Raw genomic sequence first — 17,456 nt, forward strand, 5'->3', positions numbered from 1 at the left:
CAGACCAGCAATCACCCAAATCAACACACAGAAGTGGCTCAGGCAAACACAAGCACCACACTTCATCTCACAGGCTCTCACACAAGCACCAACATCCACTGCCTCCACTGTGTCCCCCTCCTCCTCCTCGTCCACCCCCCTCCCAGTAGCGTCTCCACTCACACCTGCATGCACTACATCCTCATCTACTACCTCCATCATCAGCACGCCTATCACTGCCCGCCTCTGACTAGCAGTCACCATCCCCACATCCATGCACACGTCCCCTGTGTCCTCTCCCACTGTGTCTGTTACCCCTCCTCCCAAAGTACACAAATGCAAGCACACACCCACCCAACAGGCATCCACCTCACAACAGCATCCAGCCCACGCACCTGCACCCAAACACACCGACTGACACCTCCTACAACCACTCCCTCTTCCTCCACTCCCAAACCTTCACCCTCTTCCCGCCCCAGTATCCCTAAAAAGATTTTCCTCGCCACCATTGACCTATTCCCTACCCCTTCCCCCATCCCTCACCTCAGGCCTGGGTGGCCAGAACCCAGCCCAGCACCTCAGATAGCCAGTCCATGGCCACTGTGGTTTCTGCAACGGTGAGAGGCTCCAAGGAGGCACCTGTCAGCCCAGCCAGTGTGCCACCAACACCTGCCAAGGCCAAGAAGGGTCCGCCACCTGGCAAGGGCAAGAAGGGGACAGCATCCAGCAAGGGGAAGGAGCCACAACCAGCCAGCAACGGCAAGTCAAAGTCTCCAGCTGGTAGAAGCAAGGAGGCACCACCATATGCCGAGGGCAGGAAGGGGCACAGAACACCAGCAATGGCACTTCAGCCGTCCGAGGCTGCAGATGAAGGCCTGGAGGCTACCACCTCTACTGCCAGTATCGCCACCTGCACCGCGGCCAGCACCGCCACCTGCACTGCGGCCAGCACCACCACCTGCCCCGTCGCAAGCAGCACCACTACCAGCAGCAGCAGTCTCAGTGGGCAGCCGTCCGAGGCTGCAGGTGAAGGCTTGGAGGTAACCACCACAACTGCCAGTATCGCCACCTACATTGCAGCCAGCACGCCACCTGCAGCACGGCCAGCACTGCCACCTGCCCCACCGCAAGCAGCACCACTGCCAGCAACAGCAGCCCCAGTGAGCAGCCGTCCGAGGCTGCAGGTGAAAGCCTGGAGGCTACCACCACAACTGCCAGTATCGCCACCTGCACCGCAGTAAGCACCACCACCGCAGCCAGCACCGCCACCTGCACCGCGGCCAGCTCCGCCACCTGCCCCGCCACAAGCAGCACCACTGCCAGTAGCCGTCCAAGGCTGCAGGTGAATGCCTGGAGGCTACCACCACAACTGCCAGCACTGCCACCTGCAGCACAACTAGCATACAGTGATCAGCCATCACCGCCGGAGAGCAGTGTGTAGTGGCGACTACATGGGCTGCAGTGCGTCCTGGCCCCTGCAAAAGCTGTTATTGTGACACAAATCACAAATCACATGTATCCCCCTCCAGGAGCAGTGGCGTTATACCATCTTTCAGCTGAGGTGCCCCCCCATTCCCCGTCCCTCTGAGGTGCCTGTGTGTTTTAGACCTGATGCCCCTGCAGTGTTCTCTCCTTATTGAGTCAATGTGTTTAGGCCCAGTGGGCCACGGACAATTTGTGAGTGGGCATTGTCCCGCCTTTTGGATATGTTGTATATATTGAACATACTGTTTTTTCTTTATGGACGTATTTCTAAGTATTACTAATATTACACTCATTTTACTCCATTCATTTTGTCCTTACGTTATTCCAGAGGGCTACGGGATATGTATGTAATGTTGTTGCATGTGTTTGTGTGTATAGTGTTGGGAGTGAGGGTGGGTGTGTTGCGTGTTGCTTGTGTGTGTCCCTCTCTTTTTCCCCCCTCCCTTGTGTGCTAGGTGCAGTACTCACCGTGGTCGTCGTCACCGGCATTCATGTTCCTGGTGTATGAGAAGATACACCAGCAGGGGGAACACCTGCAGCTCGGGCTCCATGGCGTCCTGGTTCTTCCTTGAGTGTCGACAGGTGAGTTGTTTCCCTTCTGTGTTCTGTTTCCGCCATGCTTTTGATGGCATTGGTACCGCCCTGGAAAAGCTGGCGGATGGGCGGGTTGTAATGCAGTGGGCGGTACATTGTCTTCCACCTGGGTGTTGGCGGTTAACGTCGCAGTGTTTGTTGCTACCGCAGTGGCGGTCGGAGTGTTAAAGTGGCTGAATGTGTTGGCGGTTTCCGCCGTGGTCATGATTCTATTTTTTTGATTGCCGGCCTGTTGGCGGTGTTACCGCCGCTTTATCACCGACCGCCAGGGTTGTAATGAGGGCCAAAGACATGTACAGCAATAGGGGTCTACTTAGCACACAGGATACACCCACAGACAACCACAGGGAGCATACCAACACCTTCAATAAAATGGACACATGTTGTTCGCATGAAGCCCAATTACACTTCCACTAATCATGCTGAGCAGGAACCTCCATATAACAGGATCAAATGACCAACAACACTATTAACACTTCAGACATGAGTCACCTTACATCTTTGGAGTTCAGTTACACTGACATAAACCGCTTTTAAAGTAACCATGATTGACACATACACCTAGAGTCCAGCAATTTCACTGACAACATATATCATTCCACCAACATGTAACTGTCAGCTACAGCACCTGCAACACTATGCAGTCATGGTTAAATGAATTTATCCATACTGCAATACTTAAAAACAGAATCAGAATTCCAAAAGTAAGTATGCCAAACTTTAATCTTAAATCTTAAAAATGGCATGAAGTACCAATGTACACGTGATGTTGGCAAAAAAAAGTGTATGTTGTATCTATATAGGAGATGTCCAGCCCTAAGTAGCATTGGTAACATAAATTGGCTAAATTAACAGCAGGGTAGCCACTTACCTTCTCAATAACATGTACATGGTACAGATAGTCTGAACTCACATGTCTATGGTATGTCTTGCACTAGGAATGTATTATTAGCACAATGTTTTTCATCATGTAGGATGTCTACCCTGATCAAACTTCACATTTGCCAATGTACAGTCCACACTTAACAATGGGGACACCTCCTCACACCTCTGAGTACGTGTAGCAAGTATGCCATGTGACATTTCTGAATTAAACAACACCCTGACACGAAGTTTACATCTATTTCACAATATTTGGCCTCTTTCTCACCTGGGAGACCCCATTTTGCACATAGTGCTAGATCCAGTGGATTAGGAATAGACTGAGACCAAAGAGCTGGACAATTTACCAACAGGATATCAGGACTATGGATCAGTAGGCGGGAAGGATGACACAGCAGGTTACACATATGTATAACACTGTAGAGGTACACATATGACACAGTCACATGTGCATCACCACATGCTGTTCTACAATAGGCTTAAGATAAGTGAGTAATATATCCCCATACAAAATACCATGTCCACACCTGTGCATCAATGGTAGCAACTGTACTTCTATGTGTTCCTAGGAGAACTTTTGCCTTTAGCACTTGCCACATTATTACAGTTTTGCTACTTACACATCAGACACTGAACTGGCAGATGGATTTAAATGTGTCAGTGCTTACCCCCTGTTGCTGCTGTGCTGCCCTCAAATGCCCATCCAGCTCAGGATAGGCCACTGCCAAAATGTGGGCTATTAGGGGGGTCAAGGTCCGACGGGCACCCCTCCCTCGTTGAGAGGACATCCCCAACTGGGCCTCTGCAGTCTTCCGGGCCCAGCGTCTCAGGTCTGCCCACCGCTTTCTACAGTGAGTGCTCTGCTGGCTGTGGACCCCCACGGTCCACAATTGCTTGGCGATGGCACGCCAGATTATCTTTTTTTGATGGGCGTTGACCTGCATGGATGTCACAGACAAAAGGAGAAAGTTATGTCCATATGCACCATACCAACACAAGTGGTTAGAAAACTTCAGTCACAGCAAGTAGACAAGCATTCCCATCCTCCAAGTTCAAACTCCTTCATAATTTAGCATCTGTAGGCAGCCCATGTGTGAAGTGGAGTGTCCCATACAACATGCATTATCAGTACCTGGTATTGACTACATTCAAATAAATAGGCCACGTGATTGTCCATAACATGGAGTGTCTACAAAAACATTTCACACACCATCATTGTTGTCCATTCTGCAATCTATGCTGTGTATGAAGGAAGTTAGATTACATACTATCTATCATATGACACTACTGTATGTCTGCCTATGCACATATTATCATTTTCATACACCCAGACATAAGTGGCGAAACTTCACTACTTCACATTTGATGTACGCCATCATACACTCCACCGTTCACACATTGGTATACCATCTGACTCACCTGCTTCTCTGGTGCACCATCTAGCTCTTCATATAGGGGTAGGATCTCCTCCACAGTTCTGGGGTGAAGGCTGGGGCCCTATTATCTGCAGGATATGGCATGATAGCTCACAAAAGCAATACACAGCAGCTTAGGCAGTGAAGGTTTTTCTGCCAGCAGTGTCAGGAGTCAAGTGAGCAATACTGCAGAAGATGGCGGTCACAGCCGCCACATGCAGGACCTTCACCGCGGGTGGACATCGCCACTTGCCCAAGTCTGCCAAAGGCAGAAATGTGTTCCAGTGCCAATGTCCACTGTGGTTGTAACCGCCTACCACCATGACAACATCCGCTGGCGGAGTTAGGTCACTTCCTCATGTAAAGTACAGTAGGTTAGGCAGCTGCCATTTTGATGCATTTGTATGTATGAAAAAGTATTGGAATCTGCGTCATTAATGAATCCCTATATTGTGCAAAACATCAGTAAGTGCTGCCTACATGTTTAGTAGTCTAATTGTGCATGTGAGTAGTAAAAGCTGCGTAACACATGGATTGGTGGTAATGCAAATGTACACCTATTCTCAACATCCTATGTGCATCGGTAATGCAATCAATATATTTCACATGTAAACTAAGTTGGACTATCAAACACTGATAGTCACCATGCTTAACCCCTTCACTGCCAGGCCTTTTCCCCACTCCTGTGCAAAGCCTTTTTTGGCTTTTTGGGGTAATTCGCGCTTAGGCCCTCATAACTTTTTGTACACATAAGCTACCTACGCCAAAGTTGCATCCTTCTTTTCCAACATCCTAGGGATTCTAGAGGTACCCAGAATTTGTGGGTTCACCTGGAGGAGACCAAGAAATTAGTCAAAATACAGCTAAAATGTAATTTATTTATTTTTAAATGGGAAGAAAGTGCTGAAGAAGAAAGTATGTGTTTTTTCCCTGAAAATGGCATCAACGAAGTGTTTGCTGTGCTAAAATCACCATCTTCCCAGCTTTCAGCAACAGGCAGACTTGAATCAGAAAACCACATTTTTCAACACAATATTGGCATTTTACTGGGACATACCACATTTTCACAATTTTTTGTGCTTTCAGCCTCCTTCCAGTTAGTGACAGAATGCTTGATCCCAGACTGCTAAACATTTCCAAAATGTAGACAAAATTCTGAATTCAGCAAGGGGTTATTTGTGTAGATCCTTCAAGGTTTGCCTACAGAAAGTAACAGTTGAAATAAACAAATATTAAAATTGAGGTAAAAAAAAGAGCAATTTTTGTCCACGTTTTCTTCTATAACTTTTTCCAACTCTGGCAGTTTTTTGAAAGCAATATACTGTTACATCTGCTGGACTCTTTTGGTTGTGGGGATATATAGGACTTGTAATTTCATCAAGAACCCTAGGTACCCAGAGCCATAAAGGAGCTGCACCTTGCAATGGGTTTTCATTGTATACTGGGTATACAGCAATTAATTTGGTGAAATATGAAGTGAAAAATAGTTATCAAGGAAACCTTTACATTTCCAAAATGCTCACATGCTAAGGTGTTGAGAAGCAGTGGTTATTTGCACATCTCTGAATTCTGGGGTCCCCATACTAGCATGTGAATTACAGAGCATTTCTCAAATAGCGTCTTTTTTACACACTGTCTTACATTTAGAAGGAAAAACTGTACAGAAAGACAAGGGGCAATAACACTTGTTCTTCCATTCTGTGTTCCCCTGATGTGTTTCTTGGAAAGTGCCTAGATGTGGATTTTGGCCTCTAGCTCATCCGGCACCTAGGGAAATGTACCAACCTATGCATTTTTCAAAACTAGACACCTAGGGGAATCCAGGATGGGGTGACTTGTGGGGCTCTCACCCAGAATCCTGTTACCCAGAATCCTTTGCACACCTCAAAATTTGGCAAAAAACACTTTTTCCTCACATTTCAGTGATAGGAAGTTCTGGAATCTGAGAGAAGATTTCCTTCCACCCAGCATTCCCCAAAGTCTCCTGATAAAAATGGTACCTCACTTGTGTGGGTAGACCTAGTGTCCGCAAAAGGAAATGACCCAAAACATAACGTGGACACATTGCATTTTCCCAACGAAAACTGACCTGATTTTTGCAAAGTGCCTAGCTGAGGATTTTGGCCTCTAGCTTAGCCGGCACCTGGGGATACCTTGCAAGCCTATACAGTTTTGCAAACTAGACACCTAGGTGAATACAGGATAGGGTGACTTGTGGGGCTCTCACCAGGTTCTATAACCCAGAATCCTTTGCAAACCTCACAATTTGGTAAAAAGAAACAATTTTTCCTCACATTTCGGTGATAGAAAGTTCTGGAATCTGAGAGGAGAAACAAACTTCCTTCCACCAAGCATTGCTCCAAGTCTCCCGATAAAAATGGTATCTCATTTGTGTTGGTACGCCAAGTGCCCACGACAGAAAACGCCCCAAAATGCAACATGGACACATCAAATTTTTACATTGACAACAGACGTGTTTTTTGGAAAGTGCCAAGCTTTGGATTTTGGCCTCTAGATCTGCGGCACCTAGAAAACCTAGCAAACCCAGACATTTCTGAAAACTTGACACCTAGGGGAACCCAGGGTGGAGTAACTTGTGGTGCTCTCACCAGGTTCTGTTACTTAGAATCCGTAGCAAACCTCACAATTTGGCAAAAAAACACTTTTCCTCACATTTCTGTGCTGCACAGTTCTGGAATCTGAGGGGACCCACAAACTTGCCTCTACACAGCATTCCTCCACATCTCCTGATAAAAATGGTACCTCACTTGTGTGGGTAGGCCTAGTGCTTGTGACAGGAAATGCCCCAAAACGCTACGTGGACACATCAAAATTATCAAATACAAAACTACCTGTTTTTGCGAGAGGCCATCTGCGTTTTTGGTCCTTGGTTCAGCAGCCATCTAGGGAAACCTACCAAACCCAGACATTTCTGAAAACTAGACAGCCAAGGGAGTCCAGGGAGGTGTGACTTGCATGGAACCCCAGTGTTTTCTTACCCAGAATCCTCAGCAAACCTCAAATTTAGCTAAATAATCACATTTTTGTCACATTTCTGTGTGGGATCACTGCATCAGCACAAATTTCCTATCACCCAAAGTTCCACTCAGTCTCCCGATAAACATGATAACTTCTGTAGGTGGGCCAAGTGCCTGTGACAGGGACATGTCGAACTTGAGGGGGGAACCAAAGCGGGTCCAAAAGGGCAGTTTGAAAAAAAAACGTTTTTAGGCTGACAAGTGGGGCAGAACTTTTATCAGTATAGATGCAACAATGCTCGTTGGTAGGAATTTTGTTGATTCCTGCATATTTCAAAAGGTTCCATCACAAAAATATGAGGAAAATGTGCGATTTCAAGCAAAGTTGGAGGTTAGCAGGGCGTTGTGGGTCAGAAAATGGTGCGGGTGCATGTGAAGCACACCACCCTAGATTCACCCAGATGTTTAGGTTTCAGATGTGTCTAGGTCTCGTTGATTTTTCTACATGGCAGCGTCCCAAAGTCCAAAAAGTGCAGCCCTCACCATTCCAAGTGGGACGAATTTGAGAGTTAGACAAGCTCTCTTGTCCTAAATGTAAAATCAAATTCCAAATTAATCAAATGTCCTCTTGCTTGCCATTGGGATAAGATCTTTTAGTGTCCAGGTGGAGAGCTGAAAGACTGTTTACCCCCTTCAGTTGGGGTGGGGGCATAACCATGCCCATACTGGTTGATAGCCACCACCCCACTATTTTTTTTTTTTATTCCCTGGCATCTAGTAGGCTTTCCTCCTTGCCCCCGGGGAGTAGATCGGGGGAATCGCCCCATCTGCCCACCGGTGGGCAGAACAACTTTGTCCCCCTTTATTTGGGGTGGGTGTAGGCCATGCGCCCACCCTCGTTAAAAAAAAAACTTTCCTGACGGCAGATCGGCCTAATTAAAATAAGCTGATCTGCCCCCAAGGAGTGCAGAAATGGCCTAAAATAAATTCCCCCCCCCAGGGGAGCGACCCTTGTCTAAGGGTTCGCTACCCTTGCGTAAAATTGGTGCGAAAACAAACATCCCTGGTGTCTTGTGGTTTCTGCCCCTCTTGGAGACAGATTGGCCTAAGAAAAATAGGCCAATCTGACCCCAACGTGGGCAGAAATGGACTAAAATATAATTGCCCCCCAGGGGAGCAACCCTTGCCTAAGGGTTCGCTCCCCTTGTGTAAAATTGGTGCGAAACCAAACACCCCTGGTGTCTAGTGGTTTCTGTCCCTCTTAAGGGCAGATTGGCCTAAGAAAAATAGGCCAATCTGCCTCCAAGGGGGGCAGAAATGGCCTAAAATAAAATTGCCCCCCAGGGGAGCAACCCTTGCCTAAGGGGGTTGCTCCCCATCTGTAAAAAAATGTACAAACTAAATCTCTGGTGCCTAGTAATTTCTGCCCCCATTGGGGGCAAATCGGCCTAATTAAAATAGGCCGATCTGCCCACAAAAGGGGCAGAAATGGCCTAAAAAAACATTGCCCCACAGGGGAGTGATCCTTGCCTAAGGGGTCGTTCCCCTTGTGTGAACTTGATGCAAAAAATAAAAACCACGGTGTCTAGTGGTTTCTGCCCCCCTTGAGGGCAGATTGGCCTAATAAAAGTAGACCGATCTGTCCCCAAAGGGGGCAGAAATGGCCTAAAAACAATTTGCCCCCCCGGGGGAGTGACCCTTGCCTAAGGGGTCGCTCCCCTTGCGTGAAATTGACGCAAAACTAAAAACCCTGGTATCTAGTGGTTTCTGCCCCCCTTGATGGCACATTGTCCTTATAAAAAATATAGGCCTTTCCTTTCCTTTCATGTCTCTCTGCCTGCCCTCACCCCCTGATAGGAAGAGAAATGCAAGCATTTCTCTTCCAATCACGCTGGAAGCTGAGCTTCCAGCGCGATGGGGGAGACCTCTGATGAGGTCAGCACGCAATTGCGCGCTGATGTCATCCAACGTCACCGGGTGGGGTTTGGTAGTGGGGGTGGAAGGGGAAGCGATTCCCCTTCTATCCCTGCCCCCTTGGCCCATGGGGGAGTGCTAGCGCTCCACCTGGGCCGGTCCCAGGATTAATGGTTACATCGGTGGCACCTGAGCGCTGCGCCACCGGATATAACCATTATGTCCGTGGCATCAAAGGGGTTAAAGATATTAAACTATGTTGGCAGTCATTAGATTGCTAATGCCATCTTATGTTGTCATACTACTGACATGAGTGTTCACGTTTGTTGCCTAGTGAAGTATCTGGCATTATACGTGGCACAAAAAAGCTAGACAATGCACAATAGTGTCAGTATGGTATGTGAGTAAGTAATAGACATTGACCTCTATCTGGAAGTACTGCATGTACATCCACTTTGGCATCTAGATTTCCACCCCAGGTGAGTGAATTTCAATCCTAGGGATCTTTTTCTTAGGACAGTTTGAAGGGGCACTGAGCTGTAGCTGTGTTTTGCTTGTAACAATATTGGGAGTGGGTCTTTGCATTGCTGCCATTGTCATAAACTGTTTCAAAGTTGGACATTCATGATGGGTTGGATTGGTTGTTATTTTCACATGCTTGACATCTCACTTTTGGTGTACTGTTCAGGTTTTCATAATGGTGGGAGATTGTTTTCTGGGATTTGTAGTGCTATCAGTTCTGAGTACTTCACATGCCATTCCCAAGGGCTGTGGTTCCAGATGGGTTTAGTGGACATGTGGCATGCCAGAGAGGGGTATTAGGACGTTTGGACAGAGGGATGGTGGGTGGTTTGTTAATTGAGGGGGGGTAAGATGGTGAGGGAGCATGCAGGACAAAACAAATGGGTGACATGAATGTTGTGGGGACTTACCAGAGTCCATTCCCCCAGGTATTCCTTTCAGGCCCTCAGGATGCAATATGTTCAAGACCTTCTCCTCCCAAGATGTGAAAGTATGGGGAGAAAGTGGGGGCCCACTGCCAGTCTTCAGCACTGTCAGCTGGTACCTGGATGTCCAGGAACGTACCTTCCCTCGGAGGTCATTCCACCTCTTCCTGATGTCATCCCTTGTGTGTGGACAGGTGCCTAAAGCACTCATACTGTGGACTATTCTTTGCCACAACTCCATTTTCCTGGCTATTGATGTTTGCTGGACCTGTACGCTGAAGAGGTGTGGCTCTACCCTGACAATTTCATCCACCATGACCCTCAACTCATCATCAGTGAAACATGGGTGTTTCGTGGGGACATGGTAGAGGTGGTAAAGACGGTAAGGTAATGTTAAAAGAAAAAAGCTGGAAAAAACATAAATGATGAGGTGTAGGTGCTGTGAAGTGAGTGGGCGATGGTTGTTGTGTGTTGGGTGTATAAGTAAATTGTGTGTTGTGCAGGTGTGTGATGTATGCATGGTGAAATGAGTATAGGTGCCAGAAGTTGTTTTAGGAAATCTGTACTGGTTATTTCGCATGTGTGGCTGTGTGGCATTTTGTTTGCAAAGGATTGTGGGTTGTGCTGGGGTGTGTTATATAGTGGAGTGTGTAGGTGTGTGGAGTGTGTGGATGTGTGTCAGTTGCAGAATTTTCAAACTATTCAGTATAATGTGAGTTGAGATCACCTTGGTTTACACTGCCAATGGTTTTTTGCCATGGAGGAACTGCTGTCATAATTTGTGGATTGTGATCTGAAGGGAGGATTTTTGTCAGGCTGGTGGTGCTGGTGGTGGAACCACCTCTTTTCCGTCCTCCAGTGTCCTGGGGGTTTTGAAAATGTGCTGTTTTTTGGTCGGCTTCACAGTGTAACTCTTAATACGGCGGTCGGATTACCGCCAACATGGCAGTCTTTTAGCGGCCGCCACCACATTGGTCTTTGCCAAAAGACCGCCAAACTTTTAATGACCCTTTTGGTCTTCTTAGAATGCTTGAAACTGCTAGTATGGTTCTCTCCAGTCACCCTTTTCCCAGGCTCCTTCCTCTTAACAAATTGCCCTGCTGCCAGTTCAGATACTCTTGTGGACTCAATAGTTGCCTTTTAAATGGACCACACAAAGCTCAGCATCCTTGGGGATCTCAACTTCTGGTTTGTTAAACCATCACTAAGCCAAACACCATGCCAACTTGCTAACATTAAAGCATTTGATTTCCACCAATTGGTCACTGGACCCACTTACACAGCAGGCTGCACCATAGATGCTATATTTGCCCCAAGGAGCATCAACTCAGAACTAGGAAACTACTACATTGAACAACCACCAGAGATTCATTTTAAGAATACCCTGCCTTCAGAAATTCAAGCACCACTGGATTCAATACAGTCAATACTGGCAGAACTTGGAAGCACTTCACCCTAAAATATTACAAAATATGTTCTCTACTTCCTTTCTACTGGACCTGTAAAGCAGTACCACCGGTGGCTAACTGGGCTTTCAACCTGGTGGTTCTTCCCAAAACAACAGGAATATGACCTCACTGAAGGACGGCTGTATGGTATACTTCCAAAGTGAACCTAACAAAAAACATAAAACAGATGCCTTGAATGAACATAATGGAAGCAAATAATCTCGATGACTAAATGCGACCCTAAAGGCAATAAAGAATCGACAGAACCTGCAGACAAAAGTTCATCAGATCCCACCACATGCAACACATCAGTGACACTACATCCCCAACCAAAAACCTCTCAATATAGTTGATGACTTCCATAACACTGCCAGCACCTCAACAAGTCTGATACATTCTCAGGAACTCTATAAAGCCATTGTGAAATACTCCCTTAAAACCTACTAACCTTAAATCTACACAAAGAAAAGCAACAACAAGCACACCACATTTCCTGCCGACAGGCCGCTCCAAACACACAACCTAATCTATGCGTATTTAACCCCCTGAAAAGAAATTAAAGTTCAAATAAAGGCATAAACATCACAGGCTGCCCAGCTGACCCTTGTCCACCAAACGTCTTCCAAACCACCCTCTTAGACTGCCCTGCTGCCATATCAGCAAAAACTATATTTAACTCCTCCTTATGAAATGGGAAATCCCTTGGTAACTTTAAAACAACTTCCATTAAATTAATTCTAAAGAACCAGGGATTTGACCAGTTTGACCCAGCAAACCAAAGCCCAGTTTCGATCGATCCCTTTGTAAGTAAACGTATCGAAAAGCCAGCTTTCTGACAACTTTCACTGAATAATGCAAACCACTCTCTGATGAGCAGAACAGTTTCAAACTAAGAAGAAATACGGAATCGTCACTAGTCTCAATCTGGGACTACCTCAAGGATGCGAGAGGCATTAATGTGCTTGCTCCCTTACTCCTACTCGACCTATTGTCCACATTTGACACAGCTATTAGCCTATAGACTTAATGACACTGGGATGAATGGATACAATCCTGCCTGAAAGACAGATCCCAAGTTTTTTCAATACCTCAATACCTTATTTTAATTCCACAACCTATACTTGTTCAGTAGGCATCCTACAGAGCTCAACGTCTGCACCCTTACCTTTTAATGTCTACTGTGCCCTTCTTCCAGACCTCATGAATTATTTCAACCTCACATGCTTCTAATACACTGAGAATACTCAGACCATAAAACTGGATCAACTTTCCAAAGTCACGACCGACACATTTGACACACACCTGATGTCCGTGAAACACTGAAGGCTAGAAAATGTTTTCCAATGTAACTCGTCAAAAAGTGAAATTATCACCTGCAAAGTATTTTCAAAATTGCAACCTTATATCATCATGGCCACTTAAAATGGGACAGCCTCCGATGAGGTTGAATGAAGTAATAAGCGTTGGTGTGATCATGGCCTTCTACTTCTTATGCCAGTCCAAAATTAACTAAGGGAAAATAGATTCTTTCTTTACATTGGGAATGCTTTGATATATCTCCCCCTAGCTAGATTTCCCTACTGTACTATGTAAACGTGCTCCTAAATTATTAATTGATGGTAAAGAATTGCATTGAAGCAACATAAGAGGAAATGTATTGTATGAATAACTAGCAACCCTGCATTCGAGAGAGCTGTTGGCTAAAACTCTGTTTATCTCAAGCTTGTTTGCTAATCGTTATCCTTATGATAATATAATATTTCTGTTATCAGATTGCTTGGTTTAGGCCCACTCTATTTGTATATCTGGCTCACCCATGGCTCCGTGGACATTCTTTTTAGACATTAACCAGTTTAAAACAGGGATGTGTCTATACTGAGACTGTGGTGTTGCTTCAGCTTGTATTTCGTTCTGCATTGTATGCCAAAAAGGTATGTGTTCACTCTGTTCCTATGAATGAAGCTTTAGTTGTTGAATTTAACATGTGCAGTAAGTTCCAGTATCTGATACATACCACACTCACTAAATAGTGCATTCACAACATACCCACAAAATTGCCTACAAAAACCTTCACACATCTGTGAAAGGGAAATGCTCAAAAAAGGTAAATGCAGCATCTTCCTGTGCAATAAAGTTTGAGGATGTCAAAACCTCAAAAGGAGGGTACTTGACATTCGTTTTAAGCACAAATAGACACAATGGCCACAGCAAGAGTACCACCCACCCCAGAGGTACATTTAGCACAGATAAGAAAAGATCCTAACTACACTGGATATTGCAGTAACAGATTAAACCACTGCAACTGTCCTAACAGTTATGAACACAGTTGCCAGCACATCCACAAGCCACAACCACCTCTATCATTATGGTCTGTAGAAACTTTTTCTTGAGTCACAGTACCTTTTACCACTTGTATCTGAGGATTTTCTCTAATACAGAGCCCAAACCTGAGCATCAAAAAAACCTCTTTAGCACTTGACCCTCAGGGTAGTGAAGGCAAGTAATCCAAGGCTTCCTGAAGGAGTTGGTGTGGGGTTAGAGACTCAGAACTCAACCGAACATCAATGAATCAATCAATCAATCAAACTCTAGCCTCTGCTTTTACAAGGAGAAGTACTTTACATTTACAGACAACTGTAGGCTGAACATTGTTATCAGAGTGCACTTCAAGTGGTACACCCAAATCTCAAATAGTAACCATTTTGCAAGTAGTCAAAGCTTTTCTTTATGTATAAATACCAAGCAGTAATGCTCATCTCGCTCTACCCCTCTGAAAAAAAATTGGGGGAAAATAATGACGGGAGATACTGCAGTTTTGTTCACCCCTTTGCCTAACTGCTTAGTACCATAAAGTGATGCTTCCGCTGTCCCCTCCTCGGGTCACAAAAGCAGTGATGTTTCTGTTCTTTTGATGTTTGTGAAACTGGAACCAGGCCCACATGTTCTGACGGTTAGCCATGGCAGCACCAGTGTGGGTGGAGGTGCATCATGCATAGTCCACCAATTTGAGACCGCTTTGACCCTGCCCCAGCACAGCTGATGTGCCATGCTTGATCTGCCACCCACTTGTGCTCACCCAGTCAAATGAGCATCAGTAGCTCTAATTTCCTTCATGGGAACACCCATGTTGCACAAAGTCAGCTTCTTTGAAAGCACTGCAGTCACCGATGCTCCAGTTTCAGTACATTAATTTAGAGAGGTCTCTTCAGGCCTCACCCAATGGATGAGTGATGCAGGTCCTTCCCTGAGTTGCAGCAAGCAGCTTTAGTTTAACCAATCACAACTCCTTTACAGTACCTCTCTTGCACGCACCACCTTCCTCATGTAAGGGCACTTCCACAGTCACTCCTGAGCAGTTGGTCAGCTCTTTCCCTCTTTCAAGGCATGCCCGAGGCAGCTTTTCCTAGCAGCCTTATGCAACCCCTTATGGTTCTGGTCACCAGCAGAAAATAGTCTATTCATCACCAAGAATGGGAGTCCCCATATGATGGATTAGAAACCTTGGTGCTCTTAATAGAAGTTTTTGTCCCATATTTATACTACAATTGCAGACATAGGCCCTCATTACAACCCTGGCGGTCGGTGATGAAGTGGCAATAATCCCGCCAACAGGCCGGTGGTAAAAAAAAATGGAATAATGACCATGGCGGAAACCGCCAACACAGACAGCCACTTTAACACTCTGACTGCCATGGCGGCAGCAACAAGCACCGCGGTGGTAACAGCCAACAGCCAGGCGGAAGACAATGTACCACCCTCTACATTATGAGAGGCCAATCCGCCACCTTTTCCGGGGCGGTACCAATGCCATCAAAAGCACGGCAGAAACAGTACACAGAAGGGAAACGACTCACCTCTCGACACTCAAGGAAGAACCACTACGCCATGGAGCCGGAGCTGCAGATTTTTCCAATGCTGGTCTACCTCCTCATACACCAGGAACACGAACGGCAGCAAAGTCGACCACAGTGAGTACTGCACCTAGCACACAAGGGGGGGAGGAAAAAGAGAGTGACACACACACACGCAACATGTAATAGCCCCACCCTCGCCCTCACCCCCAACACCATACACACAAACAGATGCAACAACATTACATATACACCCCGTAACCCTCAGGAATAACGCAGGGACAAAAGGAATGGATTAAAATGAGTGTAATAGTCCAATTTTAGATAAATATGTCCTTAAAGCAATAGTGGGCCTGCAGCACTGGTTGTGCCACCCACACAAGTAACCCTGTAATCATGTCTCAGACCTGCCACTGTAGTGTCTGTAAGTGTATTTTTACACTGTAAATTCGACTTGGCAAGTGTACCCACTTGCCAGGCCTAAACCTTCCCTTTTCTTACATGTAAAGCACCCCTAAGGTAGGCCCTAGGTAGCCCCAAGGGCAGGGTGCAGTGTATGGATAAGGTAGGACATATAGTAATGTGGTTTATATGTCCTGACAGTGAAATACTGCCAATTTCGTTTTTCACTGTTGCAAGGCCTGTCTCTCTCATAGGATAACATGGGGGCTACCTTTAAATATGATTAAAGTTTAGATTCCCCTAGAGAGTAGATGGACATGTGGAGTTTGGGGTCCCTGAACCCACAATTTAAAAATACATCTTTTAGTAAAGTTGATTTTAAGATTGTGCGTTTGAAAATGCCACTTTTAGAAAGTGAGCATTTTCTTGCTTAAACCATTCTGTGACTCTGCCTTGTTTGTGGATTCCCTGTCTGGGTCAGTTTGATAGTTGGGTTGTTTTTCACCTCACACTAGACAGTGACACAAAGGGGGCTGGGGTGTAACCTGCATTTCCTGATTAGCCATCTCTGCTAGGGGGGAGGGGTGGAGTGGTCACTCTCATCTGAAAGGACTGTGCCTGCCTCTGACAATGCCGGCTCCAACCCCCTGCTGTGTGTCTGAGGCCTTGCCTGGGCAAGGCAGGGTTTCACAAGTAGGTGGGAGTCCCCTTTGAAGAAAGGTGACTTCAAAGACTAAAATGGGTATAAGAAGGGCACCCAAATCTACAGACTTTAGAAACACTTCTGGAACCAAGAGGAACCTCTGCCTGGAGAAGAGCTGATAGCTGAGGAAGAAGTGCTGCCCTGCCTGTGACTGTGCTTTGTGGAGCTTTCCTGCAGTGCTGCTTCTGCCAGAGTAAGAGGGCAAAGACTGGACTTTGTGTGCCTTCCATCTTGTGAAGAAATCTCCAAGGGCTTGAGTTAGAGCTTGCCTCCTGTTGTTTGAAGTCTGAGGGACAGCAAAGACTTCTCTCTGCCAGCACCTGGAGTCTCTGGAGAGACTCCTGCTCTGACAAGTGGTGCCCTATCCAGTCCCTGGGCCCTTGAAAGGAAAGCTGGTGGAAATCCAAGGAAATCGACTTCGGACGACTCCGGACCGACGCCGCTGCTGAATCCGGTGACGCCGCCTGCACCCGACGCTGTGACCTTTGCTGGAACGCGACGCTCTTCGCAGGCCCGATGCCGCTGCAGCCCCGCTGAAGTCCGCGACTCCGTGGAAGTCGCCGCACCACGTCGTGACCGACGCCGCTCGAAGTGCACGGATTCAACGTTTCGCACAGACGCCGCGATCCCCGACTTCGTGCATCGGCTTGTTTTCACTCTTCACCAAAGGTACTGTACTTGGGGGTCTACACGACTCTGTGTCCGGCGCCGCTGGTGTCGGCTTGTTGGGAACGACTCCTTCACGACGCCGTGTTAACATCTCATCAAAGCATTTCTGTTTCTAAGCGCTATTTTTGAGTTTAATCTTAAAAAATTCATAACTTGACTTGTGTATGTTGGATTTTTGCCGTTTTAGTC

Source organism: Pleurodeles waltl, chromosome 5, assembly GCF_031143425.1.
Source record: "Pleurodeles waltl isolate 20211129_DDA chromosome 5, aPleWal1.hap1.20221129, whole genome shotgun sequence".
In the NCBI taxonomy this organism is placed as follows: domain Eukaryota; kingdom Metazoa; phylum Chordata; class Amphibia; order Caudata; family Salamandridae; genus Pleurodeles; species Pleurodeles waltl.